At 42.1% G+C, this 23274-nt stretch overlaps 1 protein-coding gene and 1 long non-coding RNA gene across 3 annotated transcripts in view; one reads left to right on the top strand and one right to left on the bottom strand.

Annotated features, from left to right (window-relative positions):
* znf462 (zinc finger protein 462) overlaps positions 1–12452 on the bottom strand; it is a 45524-nt gene extending 33072 nt beyond the window's left edge. The window contains exon 1 of one of the 2 annotated variants that reach the window (XM_076087164.1): positions 12210–12452. The gene's annotated coding sequence lies outside the window, so the exon portion shown is untranslated. Of the gene's footprint in view, positions 1–4328; positions 6023–12209 lie in introns of those variants that run through there. The other variant, XM_076087174.1, reaches the window with a different exon arrangement.
* LOC142946096 (uncharacterized) lies at positions 5740–8155 on the top strand. The gene is made up of 2 exons (XR_012952995.1): positions 5740–6941; positions 7557–8155. It is a non-coding gene; the product is annotated as an uncharacterized LOC142946096 (long non-coding RNA).
* Positions 12453–23274: the final 10822 nt, after the last annotated feature.

Raw genomic sequence — 23274 nt, 5'->3', positions numbered from 1 at the left:
TGTTCAAAGAGGACAGTGTGTTGGGCTAGACTTGACATGGTTCCAACTATATCAACTCCTAAAAACAGATTGAAAACAGGCTTACAAAGATGGAACGCCAAAACAGGTTCAGACCCACTGACTGCCACTACCATCCCGGCTGCAATGAGCTGCAAATACAGCCACAGAGACACTGAGGGTCAGGACAACTGAGTCACTCCTTCCACGTCTGTAAAAACAATCTTAACACGCCGTTTCTATTTGAGCTGTAGCGAACTCATTTCACCTTAGTATCCCTTTTAACCACAACAAAATCAGTTCTACTTCACATTCAATTTTATTACAGCTCTGTATATCATTTATTTTTAAAGAAACTATTATTCAAATTAAATTCAAAGCATAAAATGACACACTATTATAATTTCCCAGAACCCAAAGTGGGGTCTTTAAATTTGTTGTTTGGTGTTATGGAGCCATAACACATGTATGATATAATTTTAGGCCCATTCCTGCTGTCTTATTTATGGTGAACAGACATAGGGCCTCTACGGGCACTGAAACCACCGCCAAAGGGTAACCAGGAAGCATAATTAACGTTTGGACTGACCCACTGTCTGCTACCATGCAGCCATATGTGGTTATACTTTCTGTTAGCCAAGCATGAACAGCATTCATTGGAGAAAGCAAATACACACGTGCTTGCACACAGTTAACCAACACCATCATCACCTCAAATACGCACAAAGGTCTGAATTCCAGTGTCAACTTGTCTTGGTTTCTTCATAGCTTTGCCTCACCTGAAGGTCTCAAAACACACATTGAATATGTCACTGAGCATTTATCCATTAAAAAGGACCCCACGAGAATTTCTTTATACCTGCTTTGGAAGTTACTTTGGCGTCAGATTAGGTTTGGTGCCCTCAAATGCGAGCCAGGTTTGTAGTGATTCTTTGGCCTGCGTGCGGCTCACACTCTCCTTGGCTCACAGTGGGCTTTTATCTGTCGGCACTGTAGCAGATAACAACACTGGTTCAAAAGAGAAAAGCTGGTCCAACCTGAATGACCTTCATATTCCAATACTGTGCTGCTGCCTAATCCCCACACAGCAGAATTACATATTGACAGATACAACAACAACACTGCACAGACCATTGCTTCAGTAAGCATGTGAAGGTAGAGACATTGTAGGTAAGCGCTGTGCTTTTGCTCGTCGTTTTTTGGGGTTTTACAGTTTTTCATGAAAAGCAGATCGATTTAAACCGATTCTCATACTGTTGTTATGTCCCCCTGCACTCAGAAGTGTTCCTGCTACAAGAAGACGCCAAAGTTTACAGTAAACTAAGTCTTCATGTTAAAAGGATAGATCAGACAATGAATAGTGGGGGAGGTATCAGTAATACCAACGACACTCCCATCAACCTCAAGTGTAGTTTGTGTTTAGTGCTAAATAGCAAAATACGACACCTGCCAGGTATCAGCATATTAGCATTTAGCTTGATTTTATACACAAAAATAGATACATTTGACCCTTTTAAACGTGTGAATAAACATGTGATTTATATATATCTATATCTTTCTAGATATAGATATAGATACATATATATATAGCTGGACAGTGACCTCCCCCCTCTCTGCCTCTGAGCAGAGCCGAGAGCTTCCTTAAATTATCTGATCACATTCTGCTGCTTATTTGAGAAAGTCTGAATACACAGAGATGAGACATCGATCCAACCTGGCGGATCAATGGACCGGGCCCTTTCAGAGGAGATGTGAGCAATCGATAATGTTCGGTATAAATGTTTTGTCATAACATTCATCAGACATCTGCTGGAATGGAATGATAGGGAGGGGAATGGCATGAAATACAACGGAGAAAAAGCAGAATAGAGCTGGAAATACAACAGTATCGCCATCACGCACGCTAACTGCTGGCATACATTTTAACTCACAATGTTTCGATTTTAATTATTTAAAGCTTAAACTACGAAACTCAAAATAAAAACTTTAGGGTTCCTTCCTGCTCTGATAAAAGTTTCATTTAGATTCTGTTTTAGTTTTTATTCTCTGAGGTCAATATGCGGAATACAAATGGCAGATTGAGGGACGACATTACGCTAAATCACCAGCTATGCAGTAAATACTGAGACCATATCATGCTAACAATGAATCAACCAAGCGTGGATGGGCCTGAAGTCACTGAGAGTGGCCCAAATCATCAACATTGTCATAAACTATTTTCAGCCACCTGACGAGAAACATCGATGTTAATCTGACAACAAATCTGTTTCAGGAAGCGTACGGCATCAAAACAAGTAGGTCAGCCATTCACCAGCTAACACTGTCTTAACCAGGAACATTCTTCTAGCACTGCTTCATCTTATATCCATCTGAATAGTTGATGTGAAGCAAAAATCTGCAATAAAGCTCTTACGAATTAAAAGGGGAATTCATAAGAAATAAAACGCACTCTTGATCAGTTCAACACATTCAGGGGTTTTGCCACAACAGCCTTATTTGGTCTGGTCTGACCAGTAGCTTATGGTGGCTAATATTCGTTAGCAAACTTTAGATAGATATTGCTCTGTAACTAATTTAATTGAGTCTCTACTTTTGCTACAGTGAAACTACAATTTAGCATTAACCCTCATCCTGTAACTGCTGCGTGTTGCCGCTGTTTAGCAAAAGATTGCTTTAAATGGAGAAAAAGGTCCGCCCATGATTTAGGACTGCCCCTTTTGACTGCAGTGTTTTTTTTTGGAGACAGGAAGTGGTCGTATTCTGAGTAAAATAGAAGATATAGCGAGATATGCCCTAGGGCAGGGCTACCTTGTGAATGACAGGTCGCTACCACGGAGTTGTCCAGTCTGTCTGTGTTTTAGTCTTAAATTTAACCCCTTCGCAGTGTGTTTTTAGTTCTTAACAGTTAATTGTAACATTTGCCTAAATATGCCCCCACCATGCGTTACAGTAGGCATTGTCTAATCTCTACTCAATGTGCAATTGCTCTATATTTAGGAATAAAGATCAAAACATTCTACTTTGGTTTCGTCAGATCACAAGTTCTATTTCCTGTCACGGGAACGGGCCACATATTGCAACATTAATATGTAGTTTTTGGTGAGAAGTAGTCCTACCACTCAGCTCAGAAGTGTAAAGAACACATGACACTCTTGCTTAGTGTATGTTGTGGATAAACTCTGCTATTCAGTCCTTCTGTTATTTTTAGCTTGCTTTTGGCCTCTTGGTGGTTTTTCTCTTGGTAGAGCTTCCTCTTTACTTGACCATCCATCATAGCAAGAGGACCTGATCTAGATTAGGTCCTAGTGGTGCCATCATTTCTTTAAGTCTTCTAGTTTGTCTTCACTATGTTACAGTACAAACATCAAAGGGTCTTTGATCTGATTTTATGTCTGAATCTCAGAAATTGCTCCTTGCAGTCCATGCTCGTCTCTGTACACTTTGACATTCACTGAAAGTAGATAATAATTTATCTAATTAGAATCACTTCACTTTAACAAAAGTAGCCCACTGCTTGATTTTCATTGCAACTAACAGAGTCTTTCATAATAACAACCCTGAGTTTACGAGGTATGTGCTTATGCACAAAGGAACTACAAACAGTAGCCTTTTGTGTTTAACTTTCTTTTACTGGTTACTTTAACGAAATGAATGAGAAAAAATAGTCTGGATTTTTTTGGTGAACATTCAAGGAACCAGCTCAGTAATCCCCGATTGTCTCGGAGGACTGGTAAATACAGGTGCATAGCCTTTCACACGCTGCTACACCAGCAAGCTTTGCTGATCTGTCTGCAGCCTGACCTTCACTGGTGTCACATCCAGAGGAGTTAAAAGAAACACCTCACCGCTGCAGGCCCAGGCGACCCTTAAAGAGTCGGTGTTAAGGAAAAGATTATGTAGGCTTCCCACCATCCTATCAAGCTGACTGAATGCAGGTCTAATGGAACAAAATGAAGGGGAAGCAGAACGGAATTCTTTTTCTATTCAAGGATTCAAGGATAATCTCTTGTCATTATGCAACACAGGGTTGCACAACGAAATGCAGGTGTAGTCCATTTGCTACACAAGAAAAACAAAACAAAAGCGCTAGTAAAAACATTCTCTGGTCAATATGGCTGACATCTTAAAATTTGACACCAGTGAAACATTGTCCATCAACTCTGACTATGTTTGAGCACCAAGCATCATTGACGCAAACGCAGAGTCCACCTCCTCTCGTCCAACCGGAGTCCTGCGCTCTGTCCTGCGGTCCGCTCGTCAAGTGCAGCTCGATCCGGGATGCCACGACGGAGACGCAACTCTGTAAAAATGTTGGAACAACCGTCACCTACCTCCCGTCGCTGGGTTAGCCTGAAGTCTTATTTCATCCATTGTAGTGAAACCTTGGTGTTTGGTCCGGCTGTCTCAAGGTCGGCTCCACTTTATCCAGTCCCTACGCTTCCCTCTCCAATGTCGATGAGCGTTTCTCTGTCTTATGCCAAATGCGCTCCAGTAATAAAGACTAAATGACAACAAATTAGAACAAAAATGTAGCAACGTTCTGATTCAATATCAAAGTGATATAAACATGTACCACATCAGTGGTAAAGGACAAGCAGAGAAGAGGATTGGATTTAGAGGATTTAGATCTTGGAACTTCAAAGTACTCTCTGCTGACTGAGGCCTTCAAGCAACACCTCACATCAAAAAGAGAGACAGAAAGAGAGAGAAATGCCATCACTATCGCTGCAAGTTGCAATACTATGCTAATCCCAGGAAGAGACGATAGTTTTCTATTTTATGTCTGCGTCGTCCATACTGCAAGGTCAGTCCGTCCCTCTCTGGCAGATGGTTACCTGACATCACCCATCCAGTCAGACGGCCTTTAATACTTAATATCGCTGCACTCATTTTCCTCTTCAAATTCTGTCTCTGCAAAACAAGACATTACCTTTCTCAATCAAAGCAATCCGATTTGCTAATTTGCAACATAGTAACAACTAAAGCTGCTCCCCAAAAAACAGAAGAAGAAAGAAGCTGGACATCATGGTACAAGTAACCTTGCTCCAAGGGTAGCCTTTGTGTTTAGCAAAGGGCTGAGACTGTTCCATCTGAAAAAGGGACGACTGCAACACAGAGCACTCAGTAGCAGCATTTGCCCTTTTTTGCAGAGAAGATAATGACCAAGCAGATTAAGAGGAGACGAGCATTAATGCCCATCTTCCGTGTGGCTCCTGTCTTCAGGTTGTCATGTTAAAAATTTTCCATAAAAGAAAAAGAAACACTACTCCATTCAAAATGTACCCGCTTACCGTCTGTTACATCTTCTGCATTTACCTTTACTCATGAGCCTTCAGGGATATTTATGTGACCTTCAAGCCTGAAATGTTCACAAAGCAACAAAAACAGAGGGCTGGTAAATCCCTCAGCTAAAGTCTGCTCGGTGTGAAGGTTAGATAATGAATACCCTCACATAGTCGCTCTCTTCATTCCTGTTACCAAACCAAAAAATGCATCTTTTCATCTAAGCTAATCTTGCTTTTCTAGCCACTGCACGTTTGTTCAATGCAAAAGCACCAAATATTTAAAAAATGCAGTTAAAAGCAGAAGTCAGAACCCAGGAAATCAAGTAGTATAGTGAGGATAATAGGTGGAAGCAACCAGACGTGCATGGTCCGAGTTATCTGGAAGCTCAACCTTCTTTTAGTACAGTCACCTCTCTTGGCTTGCTCTCTCACTCTCTCACTCTCTCTCTCTCGGTGATGACAGAATTATCTTCTGCATCAAAGCTGAGGCTGGGCCAAGGCTCCACACAGAGGACTCCATTTCACGCAGCCTGCCCCACTGTGGCCAAGGAGACACTGCCAATCACGCTGGAGTATCAGTGGCATGGCCGTCCACCATTTTGTGCTCCTCAAGGTCTTTGACTTGACTGTCCTGCTCAGCTGAGTGGAGCTGCTGCCTCTGCTCGCTCTGCTATCTCGTTACACAGATGGTAGTGTTTAGCTTTAAGAGCACAGACCTGAGCGAGCAGCTTCCCCTCCTGTCTGTTCCTCTGCTGACTGTCATGGCAGTCAGCAAAAGCAGAAGTGAGATGTGTGTGTTTTTTTTTTGTTTGCTGAAAAAGACGACGACCTAGAGTGAGGCTCCGCTGTTCTTCACAAGCTGAAGACAACGTCCTAGAGAGATCTGAGGACTGTGCATCTAAATACGGAGCTAACATTTCAGGAGATATGTGTAAGCTTCTGTAGATAACATCAAACCCAGGTGACCCAACAGGTTCTACAGCAAACATGTTTTAGTGCTTCTATTAGAGAGGTACAAATATGTTTTTCTAGACTGAAAAGCATAAAAGATAAAACTTGGGGCAACCCCTTAGCAACATGATTAAATATTCCATCCAAAAATGATTAAGTGCACAATTTAATTAATAGCCTTAGGCGTGATTATTTTTACAGTTTTATATTGGGAGGAATAGGTAGATATATTTGGTTTTCTCAAGAGGTTTCTTCCCTCGAGCTTGAAAAGAAAAATTCTCAGAAAACGAACTCCATCAAGTACTGTACACAAGTAGGCTACAGCGAGAAAAAAACAAGCAAAAACTAATTTATCTGCTGCTTCACACACAATACATACTAAACCATAAATGTTCTCAGTCACAGCTATGGGGCTGAAAGCATGCTTTATTCAGATGTCCTCAAACTGAAACGCACAAGTTCATGGGCTAAATAAACAACCGCCGAGGAGCCGGGCAAGTGAAGGATGTCCAAGGACCGATCTTGGAGAGAAACCAGGAAGTGTTTTTCCACAAAGACAATCACTCCAGGAAACCTTACATTCCACACAGCCTTGTAGTCCGTCTGTCCTCGGAAACCATTTCCTGACATGAATCAATCTGCTGCTATCTCGAAGACTTCTGTATCATCTCAGAGAACATATACGGATAACTGGGAAGACAGACAAAGGTCAGCTCTTAAACCAAACTCCAACCCAGTAAATTGTATTATTTGTATGCTGCGACTATGTCTTCTGTCTCACAATGAGGAAAACCATCTTCCACCGAATGCTCTTGCCTCATTGTTTTCTTTTAATCTATAAATATGCATGCAGTGTCCAATTCCACCAATTCACCAAAATAAGAAAGAAGGCTGTGAGATGCACTGAAGGGTTTCTTGTAAGTGGTGCTCAGTGGACAACTGCCAGAAAACACTGCAATGCTGACTTCCTTATAAGCCTGACATGGCAGTTACTACAGTTACAGGGAGTGGGTGAGGTTACAAGCTAGTCAGGATGGAGTACTTCAGAGTGACCAAAAGAGGACACAGGAAACAATTTTTTAAAAAGGCAGAAAAGTCAAATTCAGTCTGGTTTGCTCACAGGAACGTTGGAGGAACTATTTTAAAGCTACTGGTACATTTATCTAAGAAGGGAAGAGGTGAGGTTCCTCTCCAGGTTCGCCAAACTGACCTCTTGAGGCAGCTCAACAAGTTTGAGAAGGGAAAGATGAGAGACCCATCAATATTAACTTACCACTGAGACCTCCTTTCCAAGCTCCTAAATATTTAATCGTCCTTGGACAGCTCTGTTGCTTCGTAGGCCGAGCCAGTGTGGATCCCTTCTACAAGACCACTCCTGTTCCTGCTCAATGAAGGCCTTGTCCGGTGGCACCACACTGCCCAAGGAACGGGCGTCTCCAAAGAATTCAGGATTTTTTTCCCACCACAGGCAGATCGAGGCTGACAGAGTTGGTTCACTGTGTCTTTTAAGAGAAGGGCATGAATCCTGAATTCAGGCTGGAAACCTGAGTGTGCCGCTTCGACGGCTTAATTTATCTCACCAGACGAACTCTCTCATCACCTCGGCCACTTTATACCTGAAGTCTTCATTTTCTGTCAAAACTAGCCCCCTATATAAGACAAAACTGTGAGCTGTGCTGAGCTACAAGCATGTATTTCCAGGAGGGGGAAGGTGATGTTGAACTGTTGATGTTCTGATGGAAAGCAGAGAGGAGGAACCAGTTCTGCAGCAGTGTAACGTGGCAACTGACAACGGCTACTGGAATGACACCACCAGCAAGCCACTTCCTTGTTCCATTTAAACCCCGACACCATGTTGCTTTTTGGTTTTTCAAATAGGCCTATACCTAGTTACACAGCATTAAATAATTCAGAGGATCCTGGCGGGTTTTGTACTGTAACAATGTTGTGCTTTCACATCTAAAGCAAATCTCGAAATCATGAACGAAATATGTTTATGGAGTGTAGAAGGTCGGTCAAATGCAAGCAGAAAGTGGTGAGGTTTTAGCTGTGCTGTAATGACTATATAGTGTTTTGGATGTGGGGCCTGTGTGTTTCAGCACACTTTACAAGTGTAGCAGCAGGGCCCGGCTGCATCTCATGAGCCATGCATCATGTCAAGAAAGCACTCACTGGAGCATTTCAATTTGCTTTTGTGCGTCTCCCTGGCCTTCTTCACTGCCCCAGGTAGAGAAGAATGGAGGAGTGCATCGCCCAATGTGAGTGAGTGAGTGGGGGAGAGGGAGGGGTGTGTGTGTGTGTGTATGTATGCAACAGACACAGAAAGAGTATCTGAGTGAGTGATGAGCTTCACAACCACTTCCTTCCAGCGTTCAAACCATCACAGAAGTCTTGTTTAATCCTCTGTCCTCTCTGTCGAGCTTTTTAAGCGTAATCCTGAAATACCTTGCAAAAATCCGGTTATGTCAATTTTTCTCTAAAAGTATCTATAGTTCAGTTCTGCCTTGTCACCTTGAAGCTGAACTGCAGTAAAAAATGTCACTGAAATATGTTATGTGGAGGTAAAAGTAAACCACTTTGATTTGGATTTGCCTTTGCAGTACTTCAGATATGATACAAATATTCAGTCAGTCACCAATTTGGACCATGAAACTGCAATTGAAACGGTCAATTTAATAACCCGATGCTCTGTAAATATATTATGAATAGAGTATGTTTAATTACAGCAGCTTTAGAAATATAAAGATGATGGAAGAGGTGATGCATTTTGCCTAAAGTTCAAGAAATCAACCAAGTATTTCTACTCTGGAAAACCAAGCCCTATGTTGGCTTTATGCCAGTTAGATTAAACTGATCAAACACTCCCTTGTTTATCAACTGAAATACTTGAGATATTCATTTCCAATTTAGTAGGACTGCAACTTATGATTATTTTCTTGGATAATCCTTTTGCCAATTTTCCACATCCCAAGGTCACATTTTCAAATGTCTTGTTTCGCCTGAAAAACAGGTCAAAAAATCCAAACATATTCATTTACCAACATAACATTATGACAAAGCAATGGTTCACAATTATAATATTTTAAAATAATGTAAAACAGAGAGAAGCAGCAAATCCTTAATGGAATAATCGACTAATCATTTAGGCTGTACACTTCAGAGACAGGCCATCTATAGGACGGGGGTTCAAGATCTGATCATAAATGCAGGAGCCACCTTAGGGCTCTATGCTTTTAGTCTTTTTTAATACTTTAGTGGTGTGTATTACCAGAAAAATGTGTAATTGATCTAATTACAACAAAGTAATTGCCACAAAGAGAACCTGGGGACTTCAGGGGGCCTCTGAGTGTCTGGGGCCCCTGTGTAGTTCCCTACTATGCCCTGTTAGTAATCCAGCCTTGGCTTACTGTACAACACTACACTATACAACTAGAAATGCCTTCTCTGCTACAGCAAAAGCAAACAGCCCTGCATGACCCACACGACCTTAGCTGGTGAGTTGAACTGAAAACCTGAGCACACAGATTAGCTTAGCAGCAGCAGCAGCAGCCACCAATATCAGCTTTGCAATTGAGAAAGGGTCAAGAATGTGTTGAAGGCTTGTGAAAGTTACTACGGGAACTCTAAATGCACAGAGGACAGCGTACCGTGTCAGTATCCCCGAGACAATCTGTGTGGAAAGAAACATCACGACCGCATCCAGAGTTTAATCACTCGGCTCATTTACAGAAACATCCACCGTCCACCAGACTGTATCCATTGCACCCGTCTGTGTGACAAAAGTGTCGACCGCAGCAGGTCCTGCCCGCCCGTCCTCTATCGGCTCCTCCTTGAGAACCTGTTTGCCCTGCCACGCCAGGGAGAAGGAGCATCGCCACCATTTTGATTGCTCTTCTCAGCCCCAGCATTGTCGCAGCACACTGTGTCAAGCTCACAGTCTCCTTGTCAGCAAGATTTCACACAGTGACCGGGGGAACTGCAGAGCGTAGCACAACCACACACACGCGCACACACACACAGTAACTGCCACAGGAACACACTACATCTTGCAAACACACCTCCTTCACTCTCCTGACAGGCTGGTCAACAGACACCTTTAGGACATAATGTGTGAAAAGTCACCTCAGGCTGTACAGTGGACATAGGCTGCGTTAAAAACATAGGGCATGTTACCGTATTGAAATATCAAAATGTATTTGTCCGCAAATAGCTTTTAAAGTATCTCAATATACCTGAAGCAAGCAAGCAAACAAATAGGTACAAGCTCACAATAACATCCCAACAAACAGCAGAGTCCTCCAGCTCCTGTGTGAATAATTAGTCTACAAATCATGAGTAAGACTATAAACACTTAACTTGTGTAGATAACAGCCGCTGAACTCTAATTACCCCAAAAACTCATCCAAAAAACAGAAACGAGAATCATCTTGAGAACTTCCTTTAAGAAACTATCTGCAGCGATTACTTCACTCTCTCACACACAGAGAAGACAGAGAGAGAGGGTCGAGACTACTTTGTTGAACATTAACTACCTGCATGGCCAAAACACTGCATTATTCAGCATTTAAATTCCCATCCCATCCACGTGTCCCTCATCCATCACAATCACACACACGTAGTCCAAAAGTGCCATCTGCAGATCCTACAACAGCAACAAACCCAAAAGAAATCCCACATATTTACAGTTCACATTGTGTTAAATCATGCAAAAATTTAGAAAAAGCAGCAAGTTCCTGAAGTTAACCTTGAGAGCTCCACTAAAGGATCTAACCTCACTTATCAGAGTTCTTCTGCTTTCTGTAGCAGACTCAACTTCCGAGCAGAAAAAAGCAGAAAAAGAAGCAGAAGAAGAGGAAGGAGAAGAAGGAGGAGGAGGAGGAGGAGGAGGAGAGGCTGTGGCCATGTCATTTATGAACACAACCTTTGTTCTGGCGTGAGGGATCCTGCCTGTCTGACTCCAGGGCTCTCCTTGGAGACTCATCTGCTTTCCTCCATTTTATGGTTGAAGCCCCACTAGCATGACATACCTGACTTGAGACCAGTGACAGCAAATAGGCATCCAAACAGTGCAGGGGACAAGCGGGTAACAGTGTAGCAATGAGAGCAAAAACAAAACATCAGAATCAAAATATATAAAGCCACCATTTCAACCACCATCAAGCTCCAACCCTGTGGAGACCCGACTCAAAATCGCCACCAGATAAGGTTTCTCTTTTCTTTTTTTCTAAATTGAGAGGAGCAGGGGAGGGGGGGGGGGGGGGGAGAGCACATATAGCTTCCTCACACTGGACATGGCTTTCATAGTGTGTGTGAGAGTGTGTGTGTGTGTGTGTGCGTGCGTGTGTGTGACTGGACCAGCGGCTATGCCAGCTCCTCTGTGTCGCTAATGGAGGCTGGTTGGGGAGAGGAGAGCAATCCGTGCAATGGCTTCTCCGTGAAGCTAACGCGCAACAACACGCACGGCCGGAGAGGGGGACGCACAGCCGGGGCCAATAATTCCCCTGACCAGACATGTCAGAATAACAAAACACTCCGCTCCGGCGCTGCTGAAACACGCAGGCGACCCTCTCTTTACACCGCCGCGTCCATTTCCTTGTGTCACTTTGACAACAAACCGAAAGGCGACATGGCGAGGAAGCGGTGTAGGTTGGCTAGGATATTTAACTGGGAAGCGAGAAGACCCACTTGACTTTGGCTACATGGGTGCCAGCCGGAGCGCCCACCCGACTAAAATCTCGCCCCGGCTTCCTCACCCAAGTCGGCTGGACCTGGACTAAAAGGAGAAAAGGTGGTGGTGGTGGTGGTGGTGGAGGAGGAAGGGGGGGGGGGGGGAGATCAGCTCTTTCCAGGTCATTCACGAGGCGCTCTCCAAATTATATCCCATGATCTACCATACCGACGTTCTCGCAGAACCTGAAAGCCCAGCCGAAATCTTGGCGAAACTGGAAATATAGTGCAAGAGGGGAAAAAACTCACTGGTACAATCTTCTCCTCAAGCGATCCTCCCAAAAGTTGTCCTCGTATTTCATGCGTGCGCCCGGTCGGTCTAATGGATGATCGCCATCTTTCCTGCTTCTCCTTTGCTGCAGCTGCAGATGACCTGAGATCCGTCTGTCTCTGAATAATGAGCAACCACACAGACAAGGAAGACAATCTGCAAAGCAGGCTACACAAAGAAGTTTGGGAGACTAGCAAGCACCAGAGGGTGCACAAGAGTTTACGATGAGACGAGGGAGCATCAGCAGGATGGACAACGTCTATGTCTGAGAAGCTCATCCTTCATCTAGACTGAAGTCAGATAGCGCGCAAAGCCTTATCAGCGGCTCAGACCACCACCAGATACATGCGGGCTCTGACCATTTTTATATAGGCTTTCCATACTGTGTCTGCCACGTCATGGGGTTATCTGCAGTTCACTTTGGTGGTGGTGATGCTGCTTCACACTTCGACCAGACAGACAGACAGACAGACAGATAGATAGATAGATAGATAGATAGATAGATAGAGACAGACAGACAGACAGATAGATATATTTGATATTACAGTGTTGATACACATCCCAATTTTATAAAATGTATATTATCAAACTACATTCATAATGAAATAAATAAATATGAACTCCCATTCAACACTGCCTCCATCCAATTATCATTGTCACACTCCCCCGAAGGTTTATCGTCTTTATTCAAATAAAATCAAAACAATACATTTGATATGTGTGTTCATTTATTCTGTCCCTCATTCAGAAAATAAAAATAAAAATGGCTGATTTGTTGCAGTGTGTTGTCATTACACTGTTACTGTAAAGTAGACTTGATGCTGCTGCTGCTACTGCTGCAGGCTGCTGCTCTGTCCACCAGCTGCTAACAAAGAGGGAGCCCAAGACAAAAGGTGCAGGGTCCTGCTTCAGATGTATGTCAGTGTGAGGATGGGTGGGTGGGTGGGTGGGAGGGGGTTGAGCGGCCCGGAAGGGGCACACATGGGAGGGTGGGCAGTGAGGAGAAGAGTCTACCTTGCATGATTGAGCAGCTATAATGTCATCTGAGAACGTTGATGTGACTTGATGGCTTTTGTTGAAAAGAATGTAACATGTGTTAGTTCTGCTTATTACCATAAATGATGCACTTGGATGTGTTTTTATTATTTACAATGTGAGGTTTCTTGTCACACTGTCTGACATTTTTGATATAATGGCAGCTTTATCAGTTAGTTTGTCACTATAACTTATCTTCCTGCATTTCTTAAGACTCAAGATTTGAATGCATTGCATGGTGTTAAGCTCACTTTTATCCATAACAGACCTTAGTTGATGTAATTCTTGCAGCTAAAGGAACTTTTTAAGTTCATAATAAAGCATAATTGCATTGAAAGTTACATTGGGTCTATGATGTATTTATTTTTCTTACAGAATCATTGGAATAGATAATAAAACATACATAACATTATATTGATCTAAATGCCAGTATGTTTATTTCTTGATACCTGTCCATAGTGATTACTGTGATGTGTATGATGTACACTGCTGTGTGAGGGAGATGCATCGTGTTTTTCTTTTGTTTTTTTGCAGACAGTTGATGGCAATAACAACATCTGCCCTCATTATAAGAAAAGCATGTGAACTCTTCAGGACAGTTTTCTTTTTCAATCAAAGGAAGGAAACTTGTTTGAATCCCAGAAACCTTTTTTTTTTACACAATAATCTTGCCTGTGCCACCTGAAAAACCTCAGTCACAAATCTTGTGAGCGGGCTCACTAGTGATTGTACGCTGATTTACAGGCGGAGCCACAGAGAGGAATTAAACTTGTGTAAGATACAGACGTAGTTAATCATGTTTGACAAGTGTTGGTGTTGCCTCTTGCGAGATTCGGTTATGAATTATGGATTGTGGAATACATTTTTTGTGGAATTGAATAGAAGCTTCAGATAAGAAACGATATTCAGTCAGTCTTCGTATCACTTTGTATCCTATCCTGGTCACCAGTGCTAACACAAGGGCTAGATTCTCAACAATGCTGTTAAACAATGTGATACAAACAGTGTCTAAAATATGTGACACCTTGGGATCTGAGAATATAAAATATTGAATGTGCTGTTAAGCATAAGGTGACAGATGGAAACAGGAATGAGCCTTTTTTTTAAAAATGCAGGTCCATAGTGCCAGTTCTCCTGTTGCAGTGACGTACATAGCCCCATGTATTTCCAAAACACTGTGGCAAATGATCACATGGCCCAGAAATGACTTCCTCCTCCTTCAGGGTTACCTCTCATGACCTTTTCTTCATTCAGGCTTTTTATACTCAGAACATGTTCAAGAAAATTACCCCCCCCCCCCCCCAAAAAAAACCTGTAGTATTTATGCCCGTTACATTTTCGATGTCTCAACAGAACTTTGAAGGAATGTCTCCGGAGGAACGACAATACACACACCCATGCAGACACACACACACGCACACACACTGTGTTGACAGTGCGTCCTGTGGGTGCCAGGTAGCTGCCGGGGTTTATCATGCTGCTCGGACATATGGTTGCTGCGGCAAATCTGATTAAAATGGGATGGCCAGGAGTCCAGCGTACAGCAGAGGACAGACTGCACCAGGACATCCCCACTGGTCCGGCCTCCCCCGCACACCGTGCCAGGCCACCATCCAGCTTGGCTAAAAACAGACCAGTCGTCAGGGATTCAGATGGTCTTAGCGGTGGGAGAGCAGGGGGGAGTGGGGGTGCGATACAGATTTAGAAGGTGGCCGGTGACTTTTTGGATGCATTGATATCCATGTAGCACCATTCCACGGTGAAAGTGTTATCCCTAATTGAAAACAAGCATCTTCAGTTAATTATTTATCTAGGTTTTTGCAAATATAAACTACAAACTAGTCGCAATCGTGAGGCGAATTGGATCCTCTCATATTCTCCTGGAACACAAACGCACCTCCTTGAAAAGTTCCCAAGACTGGAATTTAGACACAGCAGAGTCCTGTGTGGGTCAGCGGACATTACGAAAGGTCCACTGTGTGCCAGTGGAGAGGGGACAGAGGAGATATAATGATTGTTGCCCTGATAGTGTGAGTTTTCATGGACATCTATCTTCAACTACAAGTCTGATGGTGCTGCACGTTATCTGTTTCTCCCCCATAAAACACAGACAAGCCTACATACACACATAAAAATGAATTGTGTAGGCCAGTTCAATTCTAATGTTGTTTTTGTATTATCAGGTAAGACAGACAGCAGCATGAAGGGATTCCTCCAGTAGTAAGACAGACATGTCTTCTTAATTGAAATGGATTTTTTTTTTAAAGAGATTATGATGAAAGAAATGGCAATACATATTATTGTTTCTTTCATCAGTATCTACACCATCTCGTCCAGAATTGCATTTTCTCCATTAAATTACACCGCAGCGGCTGTGTGAGAGATCACTTGAATTACAAAACAGAAGTATAACAATGTACATAAAAATGGAAATGAAAACAGCTTCTTCCTGCGAGCACTTTCAGACAGAGATGTTACATCCAGCAAATTGTCATGGCATGTGCCTAAATGGAGAAATGGTCATGAATTATTAATGCTTCAATTACTATTTCATTTAGATAAGCCCTTTAACTCGTCCGAAATGCTTCATAAATGTCTACGTTGTCTTGGCTTGCTCAGGTCTGCACTGTAAAACACTCTTGGATCTGGCCCATTGTATGTGAAACTTGCATGTTGTCCATGTGCTCACATGGCATTCCTTTGTGCGTTCAACTGACTTTCAGCAGTTTAAAGATGCAAATACTGTTGACTTTGAGGTCCTAAGTTGCACAAAGGTTTGTGGGCCTACGTGTTTGTTTTTAGTTTCCCCTGTAGGCAAGTGTTTCCCTGTCGTCTCCTCAATGCATGCTGGGTCCAGCTCCCCACGACTCTGAATAGGAATATGCAAATATGGACGATGAAAAGAATGACAATCTCTAAAATCTCGACAAAAAGTAATATGGAAAGTGTCAAACAAGAAAACCCTATTCAGTCTTTCAGGTGGTTCTGAGCCTGTGTTTGGGTGGATTTTTGTATTTTATGTCGCTTGAAGTGAAATTTTCCTCCAAATCAAAAGAGAACAGGCAGTACAATCATTACGGTGCACTTACAGTACATATCAAAATAGCACAGTGAACAATACCTATACCTGCTGTGTAATCTGAATGCAATTTTCAGCAGTCTAAACTTGAAATGCTCTTTTGAATGAGAGCACTTTATGCATCAATGGAACACAACAATTTGTGATGGCAGACAAAACAAGGGACTGAGAGTGAGCATTTTGTTTTTACTTCCAAGATTTAAAAATGCTGCCATTTCACTTAAATTATGAAGACTCAAAATGTTCCTAATCATCATATTTATAGAGCATCTTTAGTTATTAAGAGCAAATTGCTATATATGGTTTTATCAGACGACAACTATAACACTTTATGACATTACAATTCTTTTCACGGACCTTCAACAAATAAACAATTGACAAATATGCATTTTCACTTACTCCAATCGGCATCTAACAAATGCAATTTGTTGACATACACATTAAGGTAGATAAAAGTATTTTTACCATTTGAATCTTTAATGCAGTTTGTATATGCAGTAAGTGTGTTTCATTTTGTATCTTATTTAAAATTAGTTATGGCATTCTATCCCTGTTTATATATTCATTAAATGTCTATTTTTCTTTATTGTTAAGCACTTTGAGCTGCATTTCTTGTGTGAAAGGTGCTAAACAAATACATTTTGTTATTATTATTATGATATTAACCAACTTAGCTTCAGGCTGCTGTTCAGTGATTTGCAAATGCAGTTCACAGCTCATTTAGCTGTCCTTTTCTAATCTATAGATGGTGTTGCTGGGTGTATCACCTCTCTAAAGGGCTGAGGGATTGCACTGCCACTCCTGCTTATGTCTCGTCTCCCTCATGGCTGTCTGGCTGTGACTGCTTCTCTGTTGCTGATGGTACTGATGGTGTGTAGGAGTAATATGCACACTTGGAGTGTATGCAGACAAATGGGTACGTCTGGATGTTTTTTGTTTTTCTCAGATCATCAACAAGTCAACACCTGATATTTCAAATTTCGGATCAAATAAAAGACAGTTATTATAGATAATGGTATAATGGGATATCTCAGTACTGGTTCTGCATACTCTTCCACATTGTGCTGGAATACGCTAACATTCGTGACTAAAAGACTACAGCCATGCTAGCAGCCCTGTGAGGCTAGACTAAATAAGAGCTAAATGCTAACGCCATCATAGCAACATGCCCAAACTGATGTTTTGCTAATATCAGGTATAATGTTTAACATGTTCATAATATTAGTGTGCTAACATTGTCTAATTAGCATGAAATATAAATTCCATACCACAAATGTCACCCTCATGGTGACCTCATGATTTGCTAGGATACGTTATCTGGGAACCATCAATAAATATCTCAACAAAATTGTGTGCCAATCCAGCTTTTAGATGTTGAGATATTTCATTGGATGAGTAAAACTTTGGCCTGTGGGTGCTGCTAGATGAAAAAAGTCAAGGGATCACCAAACTCATTAAGATTCATAAAAGACATTCATGGTTCCCAGAGGATGAACATTTCACGGCATAGTGGTCGTTGAGATATTTCAATCTGGACCAAAGTGATAGCAGTTATAGTCTTTTGTTGGATCTGTATTCAGATTTGTGTAGTTGAAGATATACAGTATGTGGGCGACTGTGGCTAAGTGGAGAGCAGGGGCATCCTTCAATCAGAGGATCGGCGGTTCAATCCCCGGCTCTGCTAGTCGCATGTCGATGTGTCCTCGAGCAAGACACTTAACCCCAAAAATTGCTCCCGTAGCTGTGCCTACGGTGTAGAAATGTGATATAGAATCTGAATTGTAAGTCGCTTTGGATAAAAGCGTCTGCTAAAAGACTGTAATGTAATGCAACATGTAAAGACACTGTTCTCTGCAGGTTTCATTCAGAGTAAAGTGCTTTGCCATAGGTTTTTGCACAATAGAAATACCATTGTGTGTGTTTCTGTGTGTGTGCTGGCGGATAATTTCTCATTGTGGGGAATTTTATTGCTTTCAAGTCCTCATTCCTTGACCTCAGTGAAGTGATTGCCTCTGATAATGCCATTAACCACTGCCCTGCAATTCTCTGGGGCGCACTCAAGAGACTGAGAATAGAAAATACTTTTATTTCTGATGGTGGTGTGGATGTTTCAAACCCCTGTTTTATCAAAGAGCAAACGTTGACCTCATTTTATTTTCTTCAAACTTACTGAATGGTACATCGATCACTCCTTACCCACTAAGCCATTCATGTGTATGCCAGTGGCTGAGGTAGAGGAAGATAGTCAAATGAATAGGTGACAAATCACACTCTTTTCTATGTTTATTGTTGTGAACCCTCACACAATAGTGTATCGTACATGATAATGATCTGAGCCTTTTGTGTTTGGTGTACCAGAAAGAAGAGTTGATGTCAAGATACAAGATTTCTCAAACTGCAGTTTATTATTTGATATTGTGATATTTCTTTACTTTTGTTATAGAATAGAGATTCTGAGGTTGTTTAGTTTGTGTGCAACCATTTATTTATATTTTTCTTCACATTTTTAGCAGACTAAAATACAAATGTTTTTGGATGGATTGCCATAAAATTCGGCAGAGACATTCATGTTCCCCTCAGGATTAATTGTAATAACTCTGGTGATCCCCTGACCTATCATCTCCCATCAGCCGCAGCTACACTTTGTATTTCGTTCTTATTAGCTATGCATGCTAACAAGCAAAGTTAAGATAGTTAACATGGTAAACATTATTCCTGCTTAGCATCAACACGCTAGCATTGTCATAGTGAGCGTGTTAGCATTTAGCTCAACGTACAGCCCTACAGACTCTTGGTTTTGTTAAATCTAGTTTTATGTCGAGCACTTTGAGCTGCTTCTCATGAATAAAAGGTTTTATGTTAAGCTTCTTTGAATTTGTATTTCATAGTTTCTACTGAACTCTATGTCTCTCCTTCCATCCTTTTATCCACGTTTCTGTCTGCAGGCGGTGTCCAAGGTTGCCCAGTCTTTATCCCCATCTATGTAACAATAAATTTGCTCTGCCACAGGAACTAAAAAGTCCCCAGGTGAGAGCTGTGCAAGGAGGCCCTCCTATCAGGGAACAGCCAAGCATACAGTGGACAGTGGCATCTCTAGGATTAAAAACTGCTGCATCCACTGTTCCCCTGGCCCATTGACGGATGGATAAAGCCTTGGACTTCACCTTATTGAAAGAAGGAGAGAGCGCCTGGGGAGCCATGAAATCCATAGACCCTTCTTTAAATGGGTTTGTAAGAGGCTTCCGCCTAGCAAACCACGGCTGAAAGGGCCCATTAAATAAAGCCCAGCTCCTCAGCAAGGAGCTGGGGCAGATTCATCAGAGAGGAGAAGGCAAAGATAATGATAGCTCATGGCCAGATGTGAGACGTTGGCCCCACTTGCATGTCATGTGGGACCATGTCAATGACAGCAACGACAGCAGACAAACAAACAGTCTTTTCTCTCTTTCTTCTGCCATCTCTGGTTTGTGTCTTGAAAATCCAACTACATGTGGACAGACACATAAACACGTAATGTAAAGACAAGTTTGGGAAAGAAAGTACGAGTTTATTCGCCCCCAGGGTGGGCCTTTTTCTTACTTACGCAGTCTCGCAATCTTTTTAAAAAAGCACTACATGATATTCCATCACAGATCTTAGGCCATTTAGTGTGCCGCATGTGCGTGCTGCAGAGCACCAGCTACATCAAATGCTCTGTCACTTTTATATGTCTAGCTGTGGATTAAGAATCAGGGTGGGGACACGAGCCCACCTTCTTTCTCCCTTGGTTGTTTTGCGAGACCTTCACAGGGAGAGAAGGTGAACTGCAGCTTGGGCAGATTTGAATATCAATGTGGTCAGATAGGATGGGAAGGTGCTGGAAGGAGGCAGGAGGGAAGGCTGAGGAGGGCCTCTGGCAGGACAGTGGGTGAGATGGAGAGAGAGGGAGAGATTTGTCATTTGCTCTCTGTTCCACCTGCTCCCCTGTCATGCATCCTGCCGGGGGGGGGGTAAAATACACCCTGATGTCTGAGGGAGACAGAGGGAAAAGGATGAGCGAGGTGGCGGGGTGGAGGGGTGGATGAAAGCAAATAAAGGAGGGGAGGAGATGGACAGGATTGAAAAAGGAGACAAAGGAAGGCGACATAGAAAAAGAGACACAGTTATTTGAAAAAAAAGGAAGAAAATGTATGCATGCCATTGCGTATTTGAGGTGCCAAGTCCTGAAATGCAGGAGCTAACTACAGGGGATGGCAGGTATGCAAATAGGAGGATGTACCAGTGTGTGCCTCCAGATTACTTTTCCTGCATTTGCTATTCATATATTTGCAAGGTGACTCACTTCAGACAAAGCGGGTGATCAAGAGCTCTTTCCTTTTCTCCTCTTGCTTTCCTCCTTCTCTTTGCCTCCACATCTGAATAAGAGCAGAGGAGAGCATTGCAGGCAAGGCGTGATGGATCCACAGCCTCAGCAGAAGTCATAAGCCTTGCAAATGCCGCAGCCCACAATTGCATGCCCACAGATTTGATATGTATTCCGTCAGCAAACCCCATTTAATTCATTTTGCTGTCAGCCCCCTTTTACAGCATCTTGACTAATACAGGGAGAGTTTAGAGTGCAGGAGAGAGACAAACATGCATACTAGCTAACAATCACACCTGAATCACAGAGAAACATTTTGGGAATTTACATCTTTTAAAGGGCTGAATTTTACCAAAAGCATCTACATCTCCTCTGACTGATTGCACAGAGTTACATTTTTGACTAAAATGCTTTCGGCAACTGAAGCCCAGGTTGCTAATGGATGTGCTTGACTTTGGACCATACTTGAAAATGTTGACCTGCGTCCTGCTGTTCGCTTAATGAACATCTAGTGAAGCAGAGCTCAGCCGCTCTGCATACAAATGTTTAAAAAATAACATTTATATTAGAAATGCTAGTCTTTTTAATACTTGGTTTTCTGCTTATAGTTTAAGGGTTCTGCGCTGTGTCTTTTCTGTTTCTAGATCTGTGCTTTTCCTTGACATTATCCCACTATTTGAAGTATCTCATCAATGGGACCACTTTGTTCCTTCCACATTGGTTCAGCTTCTCATATTCCTTCTTCTTGATGCTGCTACCACTTGGGACCACTACATGTATTTCCAGTGCTGTTTTTTCTTCCTTGTCCATTACTGCGCTGACCGGTTGTGTGGCCACTACTCATTAATATCACTGGACCTGGAAGTCCCTCAGGATCCAAGCTATGCTATTTGCAACCCTCTGTGATGTCTCTCACATGCAACCTTTACAAGTGAAACTACAGCACAATCATCAGAGGAGTCACATTAGCCTGTTGTGTTATGTGCTAGCCTTTAAAGCAGGGATATAAGTAATAAATCACGTTTTTTCTTGTACCTGTAACATGTTTTTTTGTGTAGGCCTGTACTTTTATAGGCTTATAAATGTTTGCGTTCACGGGGGCTGAGGATCGCACTTCAAGCACAGACAAATTAAGGACCACATATAGGGTGCTGCTATGATGAGGTGTGGTTACAATTAGCGTTATCGTATCTTGGCGTAGTAAAATAAAAAATTTAAAAGTTCATTCCATCTTAAATAATTACTTATTAAAACACCGCTCGTGACACACCCACAATGTTCGTGACCTGGACGTTAAGGGCGAGCTAACATGCTCTTGTGTCCTCCACTGGGGAACTTCTACCGTCAGTAAGATGTGTGAGGACTTTCTGCTGTTTTTGAAGACTGTCAATGCCAGATGTTCAAAACCTTCTGAATTTGAGGAGCGCGGTTGAACCAGAGAGGGCGAGTGGACTGGTTATACTGGGACATAGGCGCCGAATGGACTGGTTATATCAATGCTTTGAGAATGCACGTGTTCAGACAGGTGTGTACACAACACTGCTGAACTCTTCAGACCAGAACATCTACGAACTAAATTTTACAGACTACACGGCCTCTCTGTTGGTTTGAACAGAGGGGTTAATTGTTGCTGATTTTATTCCACTTGTGGATAAGTTGCCATTTAATGAAATCTATTTTGAAGCCTAAATATGTTCTTTCATTTAACATTAGTATCATATCAGCGTAACCCCCCCTTTTAAAATGTAATGCATAGGTCATTTTAACTGGCCAAGTAGCAGTGCTTTTACTTGAGTAGACTACTCTTTCCACTTCTGCTTAAAAGGTCCAACTTTGTCTTCTGACATGAGTGATATTTAGTGAAGTAGATTGTGCGTTCCATTACTTATACTACAATACTATCTAGTATGCCAGAAAACTGATTTAGTATGCCCCAATACGTCCCATCTCAAATGCAGTATGCCAAACATTGCAGGATGTTTTACTGCATCTGGTCACATCTATGTATGCAAGCCGCCGTGCTTGGTTTTTTGGACAAGTCTTTGGTTGTAAAACCCTGAATTCATAACATTATTCCATCACATTATAATGGAAACATTCTACATAAACAGGGTATCTCTGATGCACCCACATAGCTACACAAGGTGCCACACTTCATCTCTCCACCAAGGCTGCCATGCAATCATGTAAAATAAATGAAAAGCATGCAGAGGGGGAACCACAACAAACAAACGGTGCTTTTCTGACATCCCACAAAGGGAATTTGGAAAACCATCCACTAGGTTTCAGAAATCAATCTTTGAAAAGTGTTTTTTTTTATTATATCTTGTTTTTATTTCTACTTTTGGCAAGAAAACTGCAAGTCATGTTTTGAAATGGCAATGTCTGATCAAGCCCCAATATTTGTGAAATTCATTTTATGATGGATTTTTCCTTAAGTTCAAACCTCAGGAATCAAATCCAAGACTCCAGGCAACATAGTGACCCATATTTCTTCAGTATTAGTGACCTACATTTCTTTGACTTCGTTGTTTCACTTCACCCAGCTCTGGATCAGGCTTTTTTTTCCTTCCCGATCTTCCGATAT

Source organism: Anarhichas minor, unplaced genomic scaffold (genome assembly GCF_050575085.1).
Source record: "Anarhichas minor isolate MPS153535 unplaced genomic scaffold, ASM5057508v1 ptg000002l, whole genome shotgun sequence".
In the NCBI taxonomy this organism is placed as follows: Eukaryota; Metazoa; Chordata; class Actinopteri; order Perciformes; family Anarhichadidae; genus Anarhichas; species Anarhichas minor.
Note: the sequence above shows the minus strand (reverse complement) of the source record. Positions and strands in the feature narration are given on the sequence as shown.